The 22,953-nt window shown below is 37.9% G+C and overlaps 1 non-coding gene across 1 annotated transcript; it reads right to left on the minus strand.

Moving 5' to 3' along the window:
- Positions 1-10,910: 10,910 nt before the first annotated feature.
- TRNAC-GCA (transfer RNA cysteine (anticodon GCA)) lies at positions 10,911-10,981 on the minus strand. The gene has a single exon. It is a non-coding gene; the product is annotated as a tRNA-Cys (tRNA).
- Positions 10,982-22,953: the final 11,972 nt, after the last annotated feature.

Consider the following 22,953-nt stretch of genomic DNA (forward strand, 5'->3'; position numbering starts at 1 on the left):
ATAAACATAACTTATCGATGCACATTGATTTTCTATTATTTTTCTATTTTGGTTTTTTTTTCATGAGTAGGTTCCCGAATTCTCAATATTCAAATAAATTAGAAACATGATACATTCCCTTATTAACCCATGTTCCCACAATTTCCCCACACTTAATTGTTGCACAATCCCTATCTTAAGCTAACCAAAGATTCAATTCGGATATTTAATTATTTTTCTGCTTATGGCTAGTGATGTGGTAAAATACAGAACAAATGGAGATTAAAAGGCTCAAAGTGGCTGACAAGGGTGATTTAAAGGATAGGCTTATTTGGGATAAGTGAGCTAAAATCAAACAATGGCCTCAATCATATGCAAGCATGTAAATATACTAAATAATGGACATATAGAATGGAACAAAGCAAAGATTACAATTATAGAGAGGAAAACACACAAGAATAAAAATTTATTGTTAAATAATATAACCATGTAAATAAGTTCAAATCTCACAAGTTGTGTGTTCTTTAGCTATAATTCATGTTCCAAATACAACTTACAAACAAGTTTTAACATAAAAAATTTTTTTAATTTAAATTAGTGAAAATTTTCAAAGATAGGGTCTTAAAAGAATTTTATTACTTTAACCAAGTAGTAACTAAATGCACAAAATCAAATAAACATGCAATCAAATATGTAGATGTAATAATGAACAAATAAAGAAAATAAGATTATTGGTGTTGAAAAGAAGGTAACTAACCCATGGAGATCAGTATTGACCTCCCCACACTTAAAGATTGCACCGTCCTCGGTGCATGCTAAGATGTGCAGGTGGACGGGCTATTCCAACTGGCGCTTTTCTCCGAAGATTTTGCAGATGGACTTGTCTGTCTTCCCATGTAAACGTCTTCTGGTTCTCTTCCTGGTGGCCATCCTGAAAGAAAAAGGGAAGAAAGGTAACCTAATAATACAGATAAGAAAATAAATGAAATATGGTTGGGTTAATGCCAAATGATAAGGGTCTCATTTACATGAAAGCTTCAACATGTACGTGAGAAAACAATATAAGCACATGGCATACTAGTGGTGCAAAATTTGCAACAAAGGAGAGGAAAATGTGGGTAATGCAAGATAGTATAAGTTCATATCAATGCAAAAGAAGTACAAGTATCATAAAATATTAGCATTGATTTAAATAATGTTACCCAATCAGAATAAAACAAGTCATAAGCACTAAGATAATACCAGAAAAGATATAACAGTTGAATAAGAACATGTGAACACCAATGGTAAAATAATAAATTTAGAAAAGAAAATAAAAATATACAGAATTAAAATGCAATGAATGAAAGTATGCAAATAAATAAAATAAAATAAAAGATAAGAAAAATGAGAAGGGAAAGAGATGAAGAAGAAGAAAGTAAGAAAAGGAAGAAGAAAGAAGAAAAGATAGAAGAAATTAGGATTAGAAAAGAAAAGATAAGATAATTGGCGCTTATCTGGATGAGTTGTGCGGCGTAGGCGACGCGGACGCGTGGGTGACGCGGTCGCATGGTGCGCGATAAGGTCAGGTGACGCGGACGCGTGGGTCACGCGGACGCGTGGCCTGATTTGAGCGATTGGCGCGAGTGCAGCCTCGCGCTCGCACAACTCTCTGTTCAAAACTTTGTATTGCCAAAATCCTAGGTGACGCGATCGCGTGGTCGACGCGATCGCGTGAGTGGCCATCATGGGATATGACGCGGACGCGTGAGCCATGCGTCCGTGTGGGAAGAATTTGTGCGGTAGCACCAACCCAGCACCACTCTTGCACAACTTTCGGTCGTGCACCCTTTTTATGTCGAAATCCAGGGCACGCGGCCGCGTGGGTGACGCGGTTGCGTGGGAGCCATTTTTCCCACATGATGCGGACGCGTCAGCGACGCGGTCGCGTGGGGTCAAATTATGCTAAAGGCGCGCCTCCAGCCACGCTCTCGCGTGACTCTCTATTCGTTTTCTTTTCTTCCCATTGCACTGGTGACGCGGACGCGTCAACGACGCTGCCGCGTCGCGTGCGTGCTCTCCTTTTTTTTTAAATCTAAAAAAATGCAGAATGCAGTGTTAATATGAATGTGATGCAAAACTCCAGGTTCAATATAATAAAATAAAATAAAACTCGAAAACAAATAAAACTAAATAAGAAAAAAAAAGGAACGATCATACCATGGTGGGTTGTCTCCCACCTAACACTTTTAGTTAAAGTCCTTAAGTTGGACATTTGGTGAGCTCCCTGTTATGGTGGCTTGTGCTTGAATGCATCCAGGAATTTCCACCATTGTTTGTATCTCCAGCAACCTCCAGGGTCCCAAACTAGGCATGTAAAGCCTTTAAGAAGCTTCAAACAGATTCTTAAGCTTCCGGGGTGACAAATGTCAGAGCAGATTCCAGGATCCCAAATCTTGCTTTTACACCCATCTCTGTCGGGATCTGTATTTTTCCAACTAGGTGATAAGTAATTTGAATTCTCACTGCAGCTACCAAACAGCTTCTTAGACCCATTCAGTTGAGCTTTACACCAACCTTTGCGTTTAAACTTAAAGCTTCCAACCATGATGAACCTTGCAGGACAATTCTTACCACTGACCATCTTCCTTTTACTCTTAATGCTACAAAGAGCTCTAAGTTGACCATCCGTCTCCAGTAGCCCATATTCAAGTGGAATTAGAAATCTAAGGGATAGGAATTTTACCCACTTGAATGTTGTGAAGGATGATGGCAACTTAGGGGGAGGTATTTTTAATGAAATTGCAAGCTCCACTCCCTTGTGCTTTTCTCTGATAATTACCACCTCTTTGTAAGCTTCTTCGATTTCAACCTCTTCCTCTTGGTAGCTTTCTTCCAATTCAATCTTCTCTTCATTGCTTTCCAAGGGCATGGGAGGTTGTGCTTCTTCTTCTTGAATCTCCATCTCTTGATCAACCTCTTCCAAGTCTTCAACTGTGATATGCCTTGGAGGTTGTACACCCTCCTCAGCATCAATTTCAAACGTCTTGGAAGGGGGTACTATGATTGGACTTTCCCATGGAGGTTTTGCATCTCCTAAGTCTTCAACCACTTCTTCTTCTTCAATAATTCCGGCTTCCTCCACTTGTTCCAGTACAAAGTCATGCTCCGTACTGTTCACTGGAGTTTCTAATATCTCCTTCATGCTACGTTCTTCATTAGATTGCCCATATGAAGCCATGAGGGTTCCTTGAGTATCCGAACGTCGGAAAGCTAATTGATTTATCGCTTGTTCCAATTGACGAATGGTTGCCTGAAATCGATCCACTGTTTCCTTGAAACGATCCTTTGTCTCTTGATGCACTCGGCTTTCATAAATAGGATCATAGTGCTCTTGGATTGATGGATATGGAGATGGTGAATATTGAAGTGGTGGTTCTTGTGAGTAATTGGGTTGGAATTGGGGTGGTTCTATATATAGTTCATATGGCTCATAAGGTGGTTGGTATGGTGGTTGAGGGTTAGGGTCATATGGAGGTGAATGGCGGAAAGGGGCTTGTGAGTATGGTGGTCGAAAGTTATGTTGAGGAGGGGGTTCATAGGTGTATGGTGGTGGTTGTTGATAATCAAAAGATTTCTCACCATAGCCATTGCCTTGATATGCATCACAGAATGGTTGTTGATAGTCCATTGGAGGTGGTTGTTGCCATGAGGGTTGACCAAATCCTTGTGGCTCCTCCCAGCTTTGATTCTTCCAACCTTGATGCCTGTTCTCATTATAGTTTCTATTCCTAACAACAACATTGGAATCAAACTTGAAGCGAGAGGGGTGAGAACTCATAGTTAATAATAAAAAAATTTTTTCTTTTAAATTTGAATTTTAAATTTTGAAAATTGAATTTTTAAAATTGAAAATTGAAAATTGATTTTTTTTATATATTTACAAAAACCAATAATAAGGCACACGTTTGCAATTCCCCGGCAACGGCACAATTTATTGATGCGAGGAACTTTTGCGTGGTCTAGAAATTTGTGGATAAATCCTCATTGCAAGTATAGTCTCTAAACCTTCAAAAGTCCTTTCATACAAACGTTTTGGTTGTCATAAATAACAAACCCCTTTAAAATTGATAACCGAGTATTTAAACCTCGGGTCGTCTTCTCAAGGAATTGCAGGGAGGTATGTTCTTATTATTGGTTATGCAAAGGTATGTTTTGGGGTTTTGGATTAAGGTAAAAAGTTAGTTGAATGACAAGTAAAATAAAATAATAATAACTGTAAAATAAACTCTTGGCAAAGTATGAGAACTGGAAGTCCTGTCCTAGTTATCCTTATCGATTGTGATAAGAGTTGGATTTTTCTCCCACTTTGTTAACCTCTAACTATGAAGGTAAGTTAAGTGGACGAATTAATTCGAATCCTCAGGTCCCAGTCTTTCCTTGGGAAAAGTTAGAGTTATTGGATCTTGAAGTAATTCTTGAAGAATTCTAATTTTCAATCAACAATGAGTTTGATAACTCAAGAGTTACCAATGACTCAACCAAAGCCAAAAGGGAAAAAATCCAAATTATTTATATAAATAAAAGAAAGCAATCATAAGTCTGAAATACCTCAAAATATATTAAATAGAAAATCAATCTAAACATAGAGAGTCATAAACAAAAATGAGAAAAGAAATAAAAGAACATTGAACCTGGGATTGAGAGTCACTCCTAAAACTAAGAGAAGTCCTAAATCCTAATCCTAAGAGAGAGGAGAGAACCTTTCTCTCTAAAAACTACATCTACTCCTAAAATTGTGAATGTGAAAGCCTCCCTCCATGAATGGATGCATTCCGCCACTTTATAACCTCTAATCTGTGTTTTCTGGGCCGCAAACTGGGTCAAAAACAGCCCAGAATTCGCTGGTTGCGAATTCAAACACGCTGATTTTTTGTCACTGCGATGCGGCCGCATGGAGCACGCGGTCGCGTCTTCTAGCTTCAGGGCAACTATGGCATATTATATATCAAATCAAAGCCCCAGATGTTAGCTTTCCAACGCAACTAGAACCGCGTCATTTGGACCTCTGTAGCTAAAGTTATAGCCGTTTGAGTGCGAAGAGGTCAAGCTGGACAGCTTAGCAATTTCTCCGACTTCTTGTATTCCTTCCACTTTTGCATGCTTCCTTTCCATCCTCTGAGTCATTCTTGCCCTGTAATCTCTGAAATCACTTAACACACATATCAAGGCATCTAATGGTAATAAGAGAGGATTAAACATAGGGAACTTAATGTCAAAGAAGCATGTTTTCAATCAAAGCACATAATTAGGAAGGCAAATGTAAAACCATGCAGATAGTATGAATAAGTGGGTAAAGAGTTGATAAAAACCACTCAATTGAGTACAAGAAAAACCATAAAATAGTGGTTTATCAAGCTTCTCCCCTAAACCTAGGAGGTTTAGAAACTCATATTGATAGAGAATATTCAAAAATATGGCATAAGGTTTTGAACAAGGGTGATCCTTGTCCTATAAATACTAAACTAATGACTAAGGGTTACATAAGAAGGGTAAAACAGTCTTTTAGTGCTAAATACACTTCTGGAGCCCACTTGGTAAGTGTTTGGGCTGAGCTTGATTGAGATCCACGTGCTAGGAGGCCTCTAGGGCATTGAACGCTGGCTAGGGGTCCTTCTTGGACATTGGATGCTGGTCTCTTCTCCTGTGGGCATTGGACGCCAGAATAGGGCAGGAGGCTGGCGTTGAATGCCAGTTTTGGGCCTTCAATTCTGAAACAAAGTATGGATTATTATACATTGCTAGAAATCTCTGGATGTTAGCTTTCATAGCCATTAAGAATGCTCCATTTGGACTTCTATAGCTCCAGGAAAGCTCTTTTGAATGCAAGGAAGTCAGATCTGGACAGTATCTACAGTGCTTTCTTTGTCTCTGAATCTTTCCTCCAGCTCCTCAATTTCAGCCAGAAAATGCCGGAAATTGCATAAAACCACACAAACTCAAAGTAGAATCCAAAAAAGTGAATTTTGCACTAAAACCTATGAAAACTTAATAAAACTTAAACAAAACATACTAAAACTATATGAAAATGATAGCAAAAAGCCTATAAAATATCCGCTCATCAGAACACCAAACTTAAATTGTTGCTTGTCCCCAAGCAACTAAAAACAAAGTAGGATAAAAAGAAGAGTAAGATACAATAAATCTCAGAGTTTTTTAATGAAGCTCAGTTTCAATTAGATGAGCGAGACTTAGTAGCTTTTTGCTTCTGAATAGTTTTGGCATCTCACTATCCGTTGAAACTCAGAAGTGTTGGTCTCTTTAGGAACTTAGAATCCAGATGATATCATTGACTTTCCTAGTTTAGTTCTTCTTTTTTTTTAACACAGCTTATAGAGTCTTGGCCGTGGCCCTAAGCACTTTGTTTTCCAGTATTACCACTGGATACATAAATGCCACAGCCACTTAACTGGGTGAACCCTTTTGGATTGTGATTCAGCTTTGCTAAAATCCCCAGATAGAGGTGTCCAGAGTTGTTAAGCACACTCTTTTTGCTTTGGATCACGACTTTAACTGCTCAGTCTCAAACTTTTTACTTTACACCTTCACACCACAAGCATATAGTTAGGGAGACTTTCCATTTGGAGTGCTTAGGCTAGGATTTTACTACTTGTAGGCCCTCCTAACCATTGATGCTCAAAGCCTTGGATCCTTTTACTCTTGCCTTTTGGTTTAAAGGGTTATTCGCTTTTTGCTCTTGCCTTTTGGTTTAAAGAGCTAGTGGCTTTTTTTGCTTTTTATTTCATTTTCAGCTTGCTCTTTTTTTTCGCAAGCATATATATATATATATATTTTTTTTTTTTTTTCTTTTAGTGCTTTTTTGCTGCTTTTTCTTGCTTCAAGAATCAATTTTTGGATTTTTCAGATTACCAATAATACTTTTCTTTTTTCATCATTCTTTCAAGAGCCAACTTTCTTAATTTCAACTTCAAATATGCATTATTCATTCATACATTTATAAAACAAAAGCAATGCCACCACATCAAGATAATTGAACTATTCTTAAAATAAACTCGAAATTCATGTATCTCTCAATTCTTTTCAAATAAATTTTTTTTAAGTAAGGTGAGAGATATATAGAACATTTTATAGCTTTAAGACATAGATAGAAATGATCATGCAATAAGAACAAGAGAACAGACAATTAAAAACATAACAGAAAATAGAAAAATAACATAAGAAAAGGGGATTAAGAGAACGAATCCACCTTAGTGATAGCGGCTACTACTCCTCCTTGAGGATCCAATGTAGTGCTTAATCTCTTAAATGTCACGCCCTTGTCTCTGTTGTTCTTCCCTCATAGCCCTTTGGTCTTCTCTTATTTCATTGAGGATGGTAGAATGCTCTTGATGCTCCAACCTCAATTGCTCCATATTAGTGTTTAATTCTCCAAGAGAATTATGCAATTGGTTCCAATAGCCTTGAGGAGGAAATTGCATCCCTTGAGGTATCTCAGAGATTTCTTGCTGAAGCGGTTGCACAGGCTCATGTACATGCTCTCTAGTTTGCTCCATCCTCTTCTTAGTGATGGGCTTGTCTTCCTCAATGAAGATGTCTCCTTCTATGAGAATTCCAGCTGAATTGCATAGGTGACAGATGAGGTGAAGGAATGCCAACCTTGCTTTGGTGGAAGGCTTTTTAGCTACCTTGTACAATTCTTGAGGTATCACCTCATGTACTTCCACCTCACTCCCAATCATGATGCAATGAATCATGATGGCTCTGTCAATGGTCACTTCTGACTGATTGCTAGTAGAGATGATAGAGTGTTGAATGAATTCCAACCATCCTCTAGCTACGGGCTTGAGGTCAAGCCTTCTCAGTTGAATAGACTTGTCTTGGGAATCCCTTTTCTACTGTGCTCCTTCCATACAGATGTCTGAGAGCACCTGATCTAGTTTCTGATCAAAGTTGACTCTTCTAGTGTAAGAATATGGGTCTCCTTGCATCAAAGACAAGTTAAACGCCAACCTCACACTTTTCAGACTAAAGTCTGAGATTCTCCCTTGGACCATGGTGCTCCATTTCTTGGGATTTGGGTTCACACTAATGTCATAGTTTTTCGTGACCCATAAATTAGCATAGAACTCTTGCACCATTAAGATCCCAACCTCCTGGATGGGATTGGCTAGGACTTTCCAACCTCTTCTCCGGATCTCTCTTCAGATTTCTTGATACTTATTCTTCTTAAGCCAAAAAGGGACCTCAGGGATCACCTTCTTTTTTGCCACTACTTCATAGAAGTGGTCTTGGTGGGCTTTGGTGAAGAATCTCTCCGTCTCCCAAGATTCGAAGATGGCGGCTATGGTCTTTCCTTTCCTCTTTCTAGAGCATTCTCTGGCCTTGGGTGCCATAAGTGGTAATGGAAAGCAAAAAGCAACGCTTTTCCCACACCAAACTTAAAAGCTTTGCTCGTCCTCGAGCAAAAATAAACAAAAGAGAAGAATGGAGTAGAAGAAGAAGAAAATAGATGGAGATGGAGGGAGAAAGCAATTCAGCCAAGGGGGCTTTGATGTGTATGAAGTGTGTGTATGACGGTTTAGTAAGAGGGGTATTTATAAGAGTAGGCTAGGGTTAGGTTCGGTCATGGGTGGGTTAAATGGGAGGAAAATTTGATTTTAAAGTGGGTAGGGGTTGGTAGGAGTTATTATGGTTTTGGAAAGTGATATGGATGTGATTGGGGTAGGGTTTATAGGGAAGAGTGTATGGGAAAGTGTGAATGAAAGAAGGGAACAAGTGGGGTAGGTAAAGATGTTGTGGGAGTCACTGGTCTTGAGAGGCTAGGAAATTCAGATTCCCTGCCCTCTGCATTGGAATTGAACACCCAGCACTATGCCCTTGGCTGGCGTTCAACGCCAGCTTTGCTACCATTTGGGGCGTTGAACGCCCAGTCAGTGCTCCCTGATGACAAGTCATCTTAGGCTAGTTTCACAAGCATTTTTAGTTATTTTTACTTAGTTTTCATGCATTTATTAGGCAATAAGTTAGTGTTTGAATAAGAATTTCGTGATTATCTTGATTCAATCAAACATTGTTAATTTTATACATTATCATGAGATTTATGCAAGATTTATTTGATTTTTATGAAATGATGCAAATCTTATGATTTTGGCAAGGCTTTGAGTGCATATGTTTGATTGCAAACAGATGAAAAGAGGCAAGGAAAGATGCAGGGCAGCGCCACGCTCAATTTCAAAGAACGCTACGCTCTCTAGCGACGCGCACGCATACAAGACGCTTACGCGTCGGTGAAGCTTTTTGGAAGATCCACGCGTAGGCGTGCATGGCGCGTACGCGTGGGTGTGATCTATGCTCGTTACAAAAAAGAGCGCTACATTCTTCAAACGAGCGCCTAAGACAAAGCGCGAAGTTGGGATTTAAAGTTTAGCCATCGACGCGTACGCGTGCATGATGCGTACGCGTGGATGTGACATTTTGGGAACAAGCATGCGCATGCATGAATGAAGCTACAGCGTGGAAGTGATGTTTTTCTATCCACGCGTACGCGTAGGTCACGCGTACGCATGGGTAGCATTCTTTGCACGAACGATATGCTCGTTTGGAGAGTGCTTCCAGGGACGATGGGCGTGCATCACGCGTATGCATGACATGGGCTACAAAGAGAAACGACGCGCACGCGTAAGTGACGCGTACGCGTCGATGGTACAAAAGTGAAGAACGACGCGCACGCGTGGGAGACTCATATGCGTTGGTGAACGAGCGTTGCGCTCTCTTTGAGAACGCTACATTCTCCTGGAAGCATCACCATCTTACCAACTGAAGACCCATTCTGACTTACCTCAACAAAGGCCAGAAAAGCCCAATCCACGTACAGGAAGACTGAATTGGAAAGTATAAAAATAGAGGAGAATTTGATTTGTAAAAAAAAGGCTGGCTGGCAGATCTGGAAGGCCAGTGAGGCAGAGACCCTAATTGGGGAATTCTGCATTCTGTGTATTTTTCATTTCTGTAATTCTTCTATTTTCTGTTTTGTATTAGAGCCATGATGAACTAACTCCCAAATTTATTAGGGAGAGGAGCTCTATTGAAATTCCAATGAATCAATGAAATTCTTCTTCTTCTCAATCCGCTTAGGTAGCTATAGGATATCTTCTGTTTTGATTTTGAATTACTCACTCCGGAAGGGGGCTTAATTCAGTGAATGCTTGTGTGAGACTCGGAAGGGGAATCACTTGCATTAGAATTGGAGCTTTATCCTTCACTACTCTCTTGATCAACACTATTCGGGAGGAATTGAGATCTTGAGAGTTAGTGTGGCTTATGGATGAGAGAATGTGCTCTAACTCTTCTCATGACAATTAGATCAAGGAATTGGCAAGATTGATTGTGATTAGAGAATTGGATTGCCAAGGAATTGGGATCCAATCAATTTCAATCCACCAAAGATCTACTCATATGATTGAGAAAGGAGTTGAGACCCATTGATTTATGAAGGATTAGGATATCTCCAATCCCTGATGAATCATTTACTTTGATTTTCTGCAGTTTAGATTTCTCTGATTTCATTTCAATTTGAATTGTCCATTTCCGTTTTGAATTCCAGCACCCAATTCCCTTTATTATTCATTCCATTTAAGTTTCCTTGCAATTTAGATTCAGTAATTTAAATTTCTTGCACTTTAAGTTTCAGTCATTTACCTTTCTTGCAATTTAAGTTTCAGCTCTTTTAATTTCTTGCACTTTAAGTTTCAGCCATTTAAGCTTCCTGTAATTTACTTTTCTGTCAATCTACATTCTGCACTCTAGTTTTCTTGCAAACATCAAACAAGTTTTGATCAGATTTCTAGTAGAGTCGGAAAACATTACAGATAAATTCTTTTTTCCTCTCATTTTTTTAATTAAAAGGTCAAAATTCAATTCTCTTGTCGATCAGGCGACACCCGGATTTGAACTGGGGAAAAAGGATTTGCAGTCCCCCGCCTTACCGCTCAGCCATGCCGCCAAAACGATATGTTACTCAACTTTCACTCAAATCATCAATTGTCTGCTTAACTAAATTTATCACCCAACTAAAATTGCTTGATCCATCAATCCTTATGGGATCGACCTCACTTTTATGAGTTTTACTACTTGATGCGACCAGGTACACTTGCCGGTGAGTTTGTGTGGAATCGATTTTCACTCATCAAGTTTTTGGCGCCGTTGCCGGGGATTGATTTAGATTGACAATGATTAAGTAGGTGATAATTTAGATTGAGCAATTTTCTTTTGTTTTTCTTTTAAGCATATTAACTGTTTGACACATTGTGTTACCAAACCCTCTAACCACATTCTAGCATTAGAATGTCCAGCTTTCATTTGGTTTATTTGTGATTGTGCAAGTCATGGAGGATAGGGTGCATGAAGAAAGAGTAACCAACAATACCCAACCTACAAGAAGGGTGTTCGTCTCTTACACTATCCCCAATCCTAGACACTATGGGAGCAGCATCCTCATCCCAAATGTTCATGCAAATGACTTTGGATTGAAGTCTCAACTAATCACTTTGGTGCAGAACAATTATGTTTATGGGGGTGGTCCTCTTGAAGACCCCAACCAACATTTGTCTATTTTCTTGAGGATTTGTGAAACTATCATGACAAATGGGGTACATCTTGACATCTACAAATTACTTATATTCCCATTCTCTTTAAAGGGCAATGCTTCCCAATGGCTGGAAACCTTTTCCAAGGAGAGCATCAACAATTGGGATGATTTGGTGAGCGAATTTCTAGCCAAGTTTTACCCACCTCAGAGAATCATCAAGCTGAAAATAGATGTGCAAACCTTCACCCAAATGGATGGAGAATCACTGTATGAGGCATGGGAGAGATACAAGGCCTTGATCAGGAAATGTCCACCTGAAGTCTTTAGTAAATGGGACAAACTTCAGAAATTTTATGAGGGCTTGACTCTAAAAGAAGCCCAGAATCTCATAGACACTATGACCAACAATCAATACTTTTATACTCATTAAAGATAACGCCAACCATCAATACTTTTATGATCAACGTTCCTTTTCCATCTATGGTGATGCGACTAGCTATAGCAGCGGAGGTAGAGAGGCAACTGACAGACATCATGTTCAAGATACTAAGAGGCAACAAATTCATTCCATGAGGAGATTTGGACGGATCGACAAAAAAGATACCCTCCAAGAGGAAGGCACCTACAGCGCCATTAACAAACCCACCAACTTCATCAACTCCTCTACCATTTTTTTGGTCTCTTCTGGACTTCTTCCAAGATATATTGCATGATATCCACGACATGGAGCGGCTTGAGCACGAGCGTTTCGAGTGGGTAGCGGCACGATTACCAGGAAGAGACCCCGGCCCAACTCCCAAAGCTTCATCAGAGTTGGTTGGGGAGGAGGATCACTACAAGAAAATAAGCTTTCTGCCACGCTTTAAAAGCTTTCCAAAAAGTGCAAAAAAGCATGCCGATAGCTTTTCGCCACACTTTTTGAGCTATCGGCACACTTTTGAAAGGGTCACATCCGCCAGCGTGCCGGTTGCTCTATCGTCACGCTTTTGTGGATCTATCGGCACACTTTTTTTGTTGGCATGCTTTCATCTCTTTCCACGCTTAAAAAGCGTGGCCATAGGTCTTAACCTATAGGTACATTCAATAAAGCGTACCGAAAAGTGTATGTTTCGCCACGCTTTTAAAACGTCCCAGAATGTTTGTTTTGGGTACTCTTTAAAAGCGTGCTGATAGGAAATATGGCTACACTTTTTAAAGCGTGGCGATAGCCAGTGATACGGCCACGCTTTAAAAGCGTGGCAATAGCCTTATAAAATTAAAAAAAAAATCCTTTTTCTTGTTTTTACCTTCACCGCTGCAAAATATAAATTTTTCAATCCTTTTTTAGTGACAAGATAAATCAAACAATAATTAGTGACATATAATTTTTGCGATAATTGTTTTATACATTAAAAAACTAATATCAAATAGAAAATAAATCACGAGTTCGAATTCCAAAACTAAAAACTGAAAAAAAATACAAAAACAATACAACTTAAATTCTATTTCCTTTGTTGTTCCTCCTTCCTCTAGCCCTTTTAAACTTCCTTCCCTTAGATCATACATAATTGTTTCTGGAACATTTGTGAACTTTTTTACCTACAAAAGATAATTTCTTAAGCTAAACGTTAATGGTACTACACTGAATTACAAATTGTAATGTAATATTCTTAGTTGTTTACTTGTTGCAAGCTGGAGGTGCCATATCCACTGTAAGAAGATGACATGAGGAATTAAACCAGTGACCAATTTTCACAGTCCAAGGCATTTGCGAGAAGTTCCAAGTAGCTGGAGGAAGGAATAAAGAAGAACTCATTATGACAATAAAGCATTAAATAAACTATCAACTGAAAAAATTCATCTGGCATCCTTCGGTAATAGCTATTACAGGACTCTGGTTTCCATTAACTACATTCTGCATGAAGTTTAATGAGGTAGAATGCCAAAGCCTGAAATATGGAAAAATAACTAAGGAATTCTAGCAACTAAAAGTGAACATATACAAGTAAGCTAGATACATAAACTTGATTGCCTTAACTAATAAGCCAACTTATGTCCAAGGAAACGAAAAAGAAAAATTAAGAAAATAAGCCAATTTTTTAAATATAAGCTTAGTCTCATTACAATTAGCAGCAAGGTTTTCAACTTCAACCAGAATCCTGCAAGGTTTTCAACTTCAGCCAAAATCCTGTAAAATCATTCAATTATACTGCATAAATATAAGCTCAGTCTCATTAATTACGAGTAAATTTTCCAACACAAGCTCCTGAGCTAATGAGCATTCACTTAAACAAGGAGAGAACAGAGAAAGATGATCATTCCCATTCAATAAAGTGAATTTACTTGCCAAGCATACTAGAGAGAAATTTAACATCAGAAAAAAGGGATCAACCAGTATACTTCAAATAATAAATGTATTAAAAGCAGTTTGTAAACTAATGTGACCAAAAGGATATATATCAAGTTTGAAAAAAGTTGCTTATTCAAACACTTTATGTTTTCTTATTCTTATTATTTATAGAATTCTTCTTTTGAATATTCCAGGGTGAGAAAAGAAAAAATCACAATGACTCCTATCAATTGAAGATATTTATAGATATATATGGTTAGTGGCCACCATGGAACAATTTTTATCTTTGTCTTCTTTCTTATTTATTGGAGTTAAATATAACCTTCTCAAACATTGAAATTTTTACATGGAAGAGCCGTTGACTAAGTAAAATGTATTAGTTAGCCATCAAGATTCAAGAAGACGCGTCTACCTTTATCTATTGAATTTATCTCAGACATTCTTGGTTAAAAGATTTTGCTTTATTATGCACTATTTTTTCTGCTTTATTCTGTGATCCTTGTCTTGCTTCCATTTGAAAAAAAAAGGGTTGATTAGATTTTTTCATTCATCATCAGAAGATATAACTTTCAGCATCATAATAATGGAACATCATAACAAGTTGTTTCTTCTACTCATGCTTCTTATTCAAGTTCTGCTGGTAGCAGCACAAACAAACAGCCAAGACTATAAGTTCAGCTCAACCCTTTTTGATATCTTACTCTTTGTTTCATGTAGCTTTATCATATCTCATATATATAAATAAAAGAGCAAGAACTCCTGCCATTTTCTTGGGATGCTACTGTATATGGTTGACAAGTGCCTAAACTATTTTAGGCTTTTTATGCAAATTATGTATCAATTTCACAGTGCTCTCTTTGTTCCTTTTGTTTCATACCACTGACTGATTATGTTCTATCTTCACCTTTATCTCAACATAATATGGATGTCAAAATCTATGCTTATTATGCATGCAAGTCATTAACCTATATTGTTACTGATAAACCACTATTTTATGGTTTATCTTGTGCTCAATTGAGTGGTTTTTATCAATCCTCTGCACACTTATTCAGACAATTTGCATGATTTTACAATTCCTTCCCAATTTTGTTCTATGGTTGAAAACTTGCTTCCTGAGCCTTTAAATTGTATATTTTTAATTCTCTTTTATACCATTCAATGCCGTAATTTGTGCGTTAAGTGTTTTCAGGCTTTATAGGGTAGGAATGGCTTAAGGGATGGAAAGAAAGCTTGCAAAAATGGAAGGAGCACAAGAAATAAGGGAGATAACCAGCGATGAGCAACGCGCACGCATGGCTCACGCGTGTGCGTGAATCAGAGTCTGCACGACGACGCGTGCGCGTGCCTGATGCGTACGCATGGTACGCGAAGGTGACCAGCGACGCATACGCGTGAGTGACGCGTACGTGTGACATGCGTTACCTGCAGAAATCGCAGAAAACGCTGGGGGCAATTTTGGGCCGAGTTTGGACCCAGTTTTTGGCCTAGAAACACAGACTAGAGCCAGGGGACAAGAAGAGACTCAAGGGACATTCTCATTCGCATAGTTTTTAGTTATAGAGAGGAGTCTTAGAGAGAAATCACTCTCCTCTAGGTTTTCTTCACATTCATAGTTCTAGTTTTTATGCTTTTGATGCTGTTGCTTTGGATATTGAGAAGAGATACTACCTCCGTTGAAGTTGCTACTATTCTAGTTTGTTTTCTTATTCCTTTACTCTTTTAATTACTCATTAACCCTGTTTAGATAAGGATGTTGTATTTTGGGATTTATTAATGCAAAGAATTACTTTTACCTTTAAGTAATTTTCAGTTATTATTTTATTTAGATTATTATGTCTTCTTCTTATTCCGCTTTTATGCTTGTGAACATTACATTCATGTCAATGGAGTAGACTCCCAACTTGACCTTGGGGGTTGATTAAAAGGATACCCTTGAGTTGGAATACTCAATTGATTAGTTCAATTGAAAGTTGTTGGCTAACTCTCTATTTACTAACGCTAATCCTCCCATAAGGAGAGGATTAGGACTTGCGAATAAGAGTTATCTCAATCACTTGACTTTCTTTTATTTAGTAAGGGTTAACTAGGTGAAAACAACAACCTCTTGCGATTACACTTGGGAGAACCCAACAAGGATAGAACTTCCAATTAATCTTCCCCCCGTCAAGGCTTTTTATTCTGATTATATAAATTCTCTTGCAAATTTTCATTGCTTTAATTTACAATCATTTATTTTTCTGTTCTCCAACTCTTAAAAATTTCTCGAAAAACCCTTGACTAATAAGATAGCACCCTTTTGTCAACTCGTTGGAGACGACCTGGGATTCCTACTCCCAGTATTTTTATTCTAAAATTATGACAACCCTTCTAAATTGATAAGCGGATTTTCGTCGATTAGGAACTGTACTTGCAACGTTATTTCTATATTAATTTCTTAATCGGCTAATTTCCACCACGTCAGTTACCTACTCAGAGATCCTTTGCTGCTAATAAATAAAGCTAGAGTTATGATATAACCTTCAATTAGCCTCTAAAATATTCTTCTAAATATTTAATAGAGCAAACAACTGATGAAACTAATGTTTTGAAATTTTAAAAAGTAATTGATTCTTCCTTCATTTAGCAGTTAGGCAGATATTTTATAAGAATAGATCATTTCTACAATGGTTATAAGAAATAATCAAAAGTTAGAAAATGGATTTGTTTACCTTGTTATTTTTTTCTTTGACAGAATAATAGTTGACATGATGTAGGTTCTTAGTTCTTACTATTGTAAAATCTATTAGAGTTTGTTTGAGATTGTAGTCTTCTATTTACTTAGTTCCTTTAACAAATTTTCTTTTTGTGAATTGTGTTGCTTCAGATAATGGCTTAGCAGCTCTTACAGGATTCTGGACTAACAGACCACCAAATTGGGTTGGTACAGATCGTTATGGTAGTAATTGGGAAGGAATTTGTTGCTCCAACTCAAGGATTACAGAATTGTTAGTCCTCACTTCCTATGACATGAAAGATTGTTTCTCACATTATACTCTTCAGAAACTAATTTTGAAAAAAAAAGTTTTTATTTTTCAGAAAACTATTAAGCATGAATTTGGAGGGACAACTGTCTTTAGCAATCCAACAATTACCTGAACTAAACACATTGTAATTTTCAATTTCTCATATTCATTAAAATAATTCAGTGTGGTTAAGGAATTTGATCTTCAAAATAAGATAAATTGAGAAAACAGAATAACCAATAGATCATTGTAGTGAAATTTACAGGATCTATTAGAATACTAGAACATGAATACCTTAACTTCAGATATATTTTTTGGATAGAAGACTTTAACTTCAGATAGTGAGCAACTAAAAATATCTTTACAGTAGAAACTAATTCAACTGCATGAATAACATGAGGACTATAGTGAAGGTCAGAAAAAATACTACACAAAATAATAGTCAACCGCTTTAACATTCAAAAGTTCTGATAATAAAAAATAACATCCCTAATCAGAAGTTCGAATAATCAAAATCAACTCTTTTACCCCTGGTCAGAAGTTCTGATTATCAAAATCCTTATTCTCTAATCAGAATATTAATTTATTATAATAATTAATTATTTACCTGAGAAGAGAAGAAGAGAACGTTCGAAGAAGAGAGTAGAGAAGAAGTAGTAAAGCTAACAGGGATGAAGAAGGTGACCAGACTGAGCAGAAAAGCATCAGTAGTCACAGAGAAGTTGGTATCTCTGAGGATCAGTCGTCACTCGTCCATCATCAACCAAGGAGTTCCGCTGAGGGTCGAGGTGTCTCTGAGGCTGGTGTGCGGTGACAGTTGCTGGTCAGGGTGGCGTCGTTCGTGAGGGGAGGAAAGTGCGTGGCTAGGAGAGAGGGTTAGGCTCCATGGATAGGTTGGGAAATGGATTAGAAAGAAGGCTCCATGGAAGGGTCACGCGTGAAGAGAACGAGGGTTAGGGCTCGATGGTTTTCTTTTTTCTTTGTTAAGAATTTCATTATGAATGAATGCGGAATTTAGGGCAGGGGATTGGGAAATTTTGGGAGGAGAGGAAATTGGAGTAAAAACGGCGTAGTTTGGGAGGGGGTTTCTAAAAAAAAAATGAAAAACTGTGACCATAGGGGAGGGAACTCTATTGGCATGTTTTTGTACGGTGCCAGATTAAACACAGGATAGCCACGCTTTTCAAGCTTGCCGGTTTTCCTCTATGGCCACGCTTTTCAAGCGTAGCAAAAAAAGCGTGGCCAAATATCAAATCAGTGGTCACCCTCGTAAAGCGTGCCGATTTCTCTCGATGGGCACACTTTTCGAGCATGCCAATAAGAAAGCGTGGCCATCCTCGTAAAAGCGTGCCGATTTCCCTCTATGGCCACGCTTTTAAGCGTGGCAAAAAAAGCGTGGCCAAATCACAAATCAGTGGCTACCCTCGCAAAAGCATGGCCATAGACCACTTTTGGGTACGCTTTAAAAGCGTGACAAAAAAAGTGTGCTGACAGGCCTTTTTTCTTGTAGTGGATGATGGAGGTCATCAACCCCATATCAGTGACAACCAGCTGAGGGTGGTGCCCCCAAGTTATCGTTTTCCCGGATTATGAGCATGCACGGAGGACCGTGCATTAATTAAGTATGGGGGAGGTTTGACAACTTTAAGAGGGGTAAAATTCATTTCTTAAATACTTTACAATACCTTTTAGTTTTCTTTCTTCATTTTTGCAAAATTGTTCTTTTTGCACTTTGTTTGGTTTGCTTGTACATATTTTAGTCCTCAAAGTTCTGTAGTAGTAAATATTTGCATGTTGCATGGTAAAGTAAATAAGTTTGGTAAACAACAAGAAATTTTCATGAAATATTTCTTAGGGCGCGCCATTGATTGAATTGAAAAGTTTTTTCTCAACTTACTTGAAGTAATCCTTTTCATGGAATATAGAAAAATAGCTAAAACAACATACCTTGTGAGATTTTGAGCTCCAATAGATGGTTACACATTTCCAACCATAAAGTTTGTTCTTATGTGATTATACACCTTTTTTATTGTGATCTTAGATTTGCATGAATCTATATGTCCTGTAGTTGGTGTTTGAATGCATTTAGAATGATTGAGGCCATTTTTGATATTGAACTCACTAACCCATATGGCCAACCCTTATATTCACCTTTGTAACCCCTTTTGAGCCTTTAAACCCCCTTTTTGTTCTGACGCTGAGCACATTATTCTCCCTAAAGCAAAAAATCATTGATGTCCTTGAATTGCTCTTTGATTAGCTTGGGTGGAGTAGTGTGTGTTACTCAAAGTGTGGGGGAAGTTGTTGGAAAACATTGGTGATGAAGTTACATGGGGTATTTATTGTGAAAATTTGGAAAATGGATAATTGCTCATGCATTCATTGTTCAAAACATATGCATCTCTTGTTGTTAACAAAAACAAGAAAATTTTGATTTTGTAAAAATAATAAAATAAAATAAAATAAATCTTGTGCATAGTAGAATATGACATAAAAGCTAAATAAAAAGATGCATATGTTTGTATTTTGGAAAGAAAATGTAGGAGTTGACATGAGATAGGAGATAAATAGGTACTTAGGTTATTTTGTTATGTGTATATAGGATGGTATAGGATTAGGTAGACACTTGAGCTAATCAAAGATCTAATTCACTAAGTCCACTTAACCATATTAATCTTACCTCAACCCTAGCCTCATTACAACCCTCCAAAGACCTTAAGATATTTGTTTTCATGCATCAAATATTAGTTGATTGTTAGATGACTTGCAAATCTTTGAGAAACATGATTAAAGAAGAATTGAGTGATTAAGCCCTAAACACTGACCGAATAGAGTGAATACACATCCGGTGAGGGGTTCAATCGCTCAATTCTATGTTCTTGTTTCTTATATTGTATCTTCTTGCAAGTTGTTTGTTAGTTTTGAAAGTTTCAATTCACTTATTTCAGGAGATTGATTGGAATTTCATGGTTTGCTTTTACCAACTTTCAGTAGAATAGATTTTAGTATGTAATATCTAGGTTAGTTGCATGCATATAGGTAGTACATTAAATAAATTGTTTGCCCTTTCTTTCATCTCCTTTGATTGTGATTAGCATGAGGACATGCTAGTCTTTAAGTGTGGGGGAATTGATGAATCCATATTTTACGATAATTTTTTGTTAGAATTGAGAGGATTTCATCATATAAACCTACACTTATTCCATCAAATAGCATGCTTTTGAGCTTTCCCCCTAAATTATGCTTGATTATAAAAACATGCTCTTTTGTGCCTAATTTAACGTATTTTATTCCATTTGCCTTCCATTCAATACCTTGATGTTGTTTTTGAGTGATTTCAGAAGTATAAGGTAGGAATGGCTTGCTGGGATGAAAGAGGAGCATACAAAGAGGAAGAAGCATGTAGAAACAAAGGAGAAGAGCATAGCGATGTGTGCATGCGCACAGCCACTTGTGTGTACGCATAGGCAGCAAAGCAGAGCCAAGTGTGCGAGTGAACAGTATCTGGCGCATCGCACGATCATCCAAAGCATCACGAAGTGTGTGTGCGCACAGCCTCTTGTGCGTACGCACAGCCCGAGATTTCGGCCAAGTGTGTGTTCGCACACGTCTGTGTATACGCACAGTTATCCGCACATGCCTTCATTAAAAATGCACGTGACTCACATTTTTGATGGCTTGGAGGCCCAATTCTGATGGCCATAGCTCATATTGGAGGGGGCAAACATTGTAGAAGGATAGCATATCATTAGGGTAGTAGTAGATAGTAGTAGGAGGCTTTAGGTTTAGTTTCTTTAAGTTTTCTCTCATCACCATTAGGGTTTATATTAGGGTTTTACATTTCAAGTGCCATTTCCATTTCCATTTTTGATCTTGGATTTTTGCTAGCCTCCATTATAAGTATCTCTTAATTACTACTTTTTATAGTTACAATTTTGATACTCTTTCTTGTAATTAAAGTTTTAATGTTAATATATATACTTTTTGCAATTTGCTCTCTTGTTGATGATTTTGATGATTGATGATTGTTATATGCTTGGATGAGTTGTTATTTTTGCCTTTGATCACTTGTTGCTCATAGTTTCAAGCATTTTCTCAATTTTCCCATGTTTAATGTTTATGCCCACTATGTGTTTGTGAAAATGTCAATTTTGATTATGGGCTAAATTTCCACCTCTTGGCTTGGGGAAAATGAACCTATGGTTTCCTAGAGTTGGAATGTCCAACATTTAGTGATAATTCTTAGATTGTTAATTGTTCTTCTTTCCACTAACGCTAACTTGTTGCTAAGGCAATTAGCAAGTGAGTTAGGATTTGTGGATTAAGAACGACTATGCTCACTTAACCTACTCTCCGATGTAAGGGTTAACTAAGTGAGATTAATCCATTATAATTGTCATAGTTGTGATTGCAACAAGGAAAGGACCCTTAGCTCATCCCAAGCCAAGATTCCATTTATGATTTGAATCACACACGCATACATACATGATAAGCGGATATTTTATACGCTTTTTGGCATCACTTTCATATAGTTTTTAGTAGTTTTTATTTAGTTTTTATAGGTTTTAGTGTTAAATTCACACTATTGGATTCTACTATGAGTTTTTGTGTTTTTGGACAATTTCAGCTATTTTCTAGCTGAAATTGAGGAGCTGGAGCAGAAGTTTGATTCAGAGACAAAGAAAGCACTGCAGATGTTGTCTGGATCTGACCTCCTTGCATTCGGAAGAGCTTTTCTATAGTTATAGAAGCTCAAATGGAGCGCTCTTAACGGCTTTGGAAATCTGACTTCTAGAGCTTTCCAGTAATATATAACAGTCCATACTTTGCTTCGGATTAGAAGGCCCAAAACTGGCGTCCAATGCCGGCTTTCTGCCCCACTTCCAGGCATCCAGCGCAAAGAGCAGAGACCAATGTACAAACGCCCAAAGAGGACCTCCTAGCTGGCGTTCCATGCCCAAGAGACCTCATAGCACGTGGATCTCATTAAAGCTCAGCCCAAACACTCACCAAGTGGGCCCCAGAAGTGGATTTTAGCACTAAATAGACTGCTTTACCCTTACTAGTCACTTGTTTAGTATTTAAGGGATTTTATTTATGTAATTCAGAGCTTCTTCGATTCAGGAGAGCATCATACACGTTTTATATTGTGTTTTATCTTCAGTATGAGTTTCTAAACCTCCTAGGTTGAGGGGAGGAGCCCTGTTGAGTCCTATGAATTAATAAAAGTATTACTGTTTCTCTTCGATCGGTGTTTGATTAATTCTAAGATGTATATCCAATCCTCATCGTGGTGAATAGGATGATCTAACAAATTCACTCTATTCATCACATTAAGACGAACGTGCCTAACAAACACCCGCGTCTACTTGGGTTCAGAATGCGTCTTTCACCGGACAAGGACGAACCAACATCTATGTTTATACATCTCTCATACGGCTCTTCCACGACTTCGTTGGGGACTTCTCGAGACATCGGTTCAGCCAATTTTCGGAGAGATTAAGGTCTCTGTGGTAGAGGCTAGAACCCAAGGTGCAACATTCTTTGATCCGGAAGATCCGACCTTGTCTATGGAATTTTGAGTAGGATCATTAAGGAGAATGAACTGTACGAGCTTCACCCTCAATCAGAATGGATCCACACTAAGCCTATGGTTCAGATCTAGAGGAATATTGGCAGCTGCTCAAACCAGTGTCAATCATATACAGCCTGCCATTGAAGAAATCACTCACAAGCAAAGAGAGCAGTAATACCAGAGTTAATTCAGAAAGGCAAAGAAACTCCAATCCTCAACTACATTCCTATTCTTATTATTAAACATTGTAATTCCATCTTTCAAACTATCAACCTTTTGATCTGCCTGACTAAGACCTGTAAGATAACCATAGCTTCCTTCAAACCACAATCCTCGTGGGATCGACCCTGAGTCGCTCAGGTATTACTTGGACGACCCAGTGCACTTGCTGGTACAATAGTATGAAGGTGTAGGGATCATACGCACCATGTTTTTGGCGCCATTTCCGGGGATTGTTAAGTTTGGACAAATTGACATATTG

Source organism: Arachis hypogaea, chromosome 19 (genome assembly GCF_003086295.3).
Source record: "Arachis hypogaea cultivar Tifrunner chromosome 19, arahy.Tifrunner.gnm2.J5K5, whole genome shotgun sequence".
NCBI lineage: Eukaryota > Viridiplantae > Streptophyta > Magnoliopsida > Fabales > Fabaceae > Arachis > Arachis hypogaea.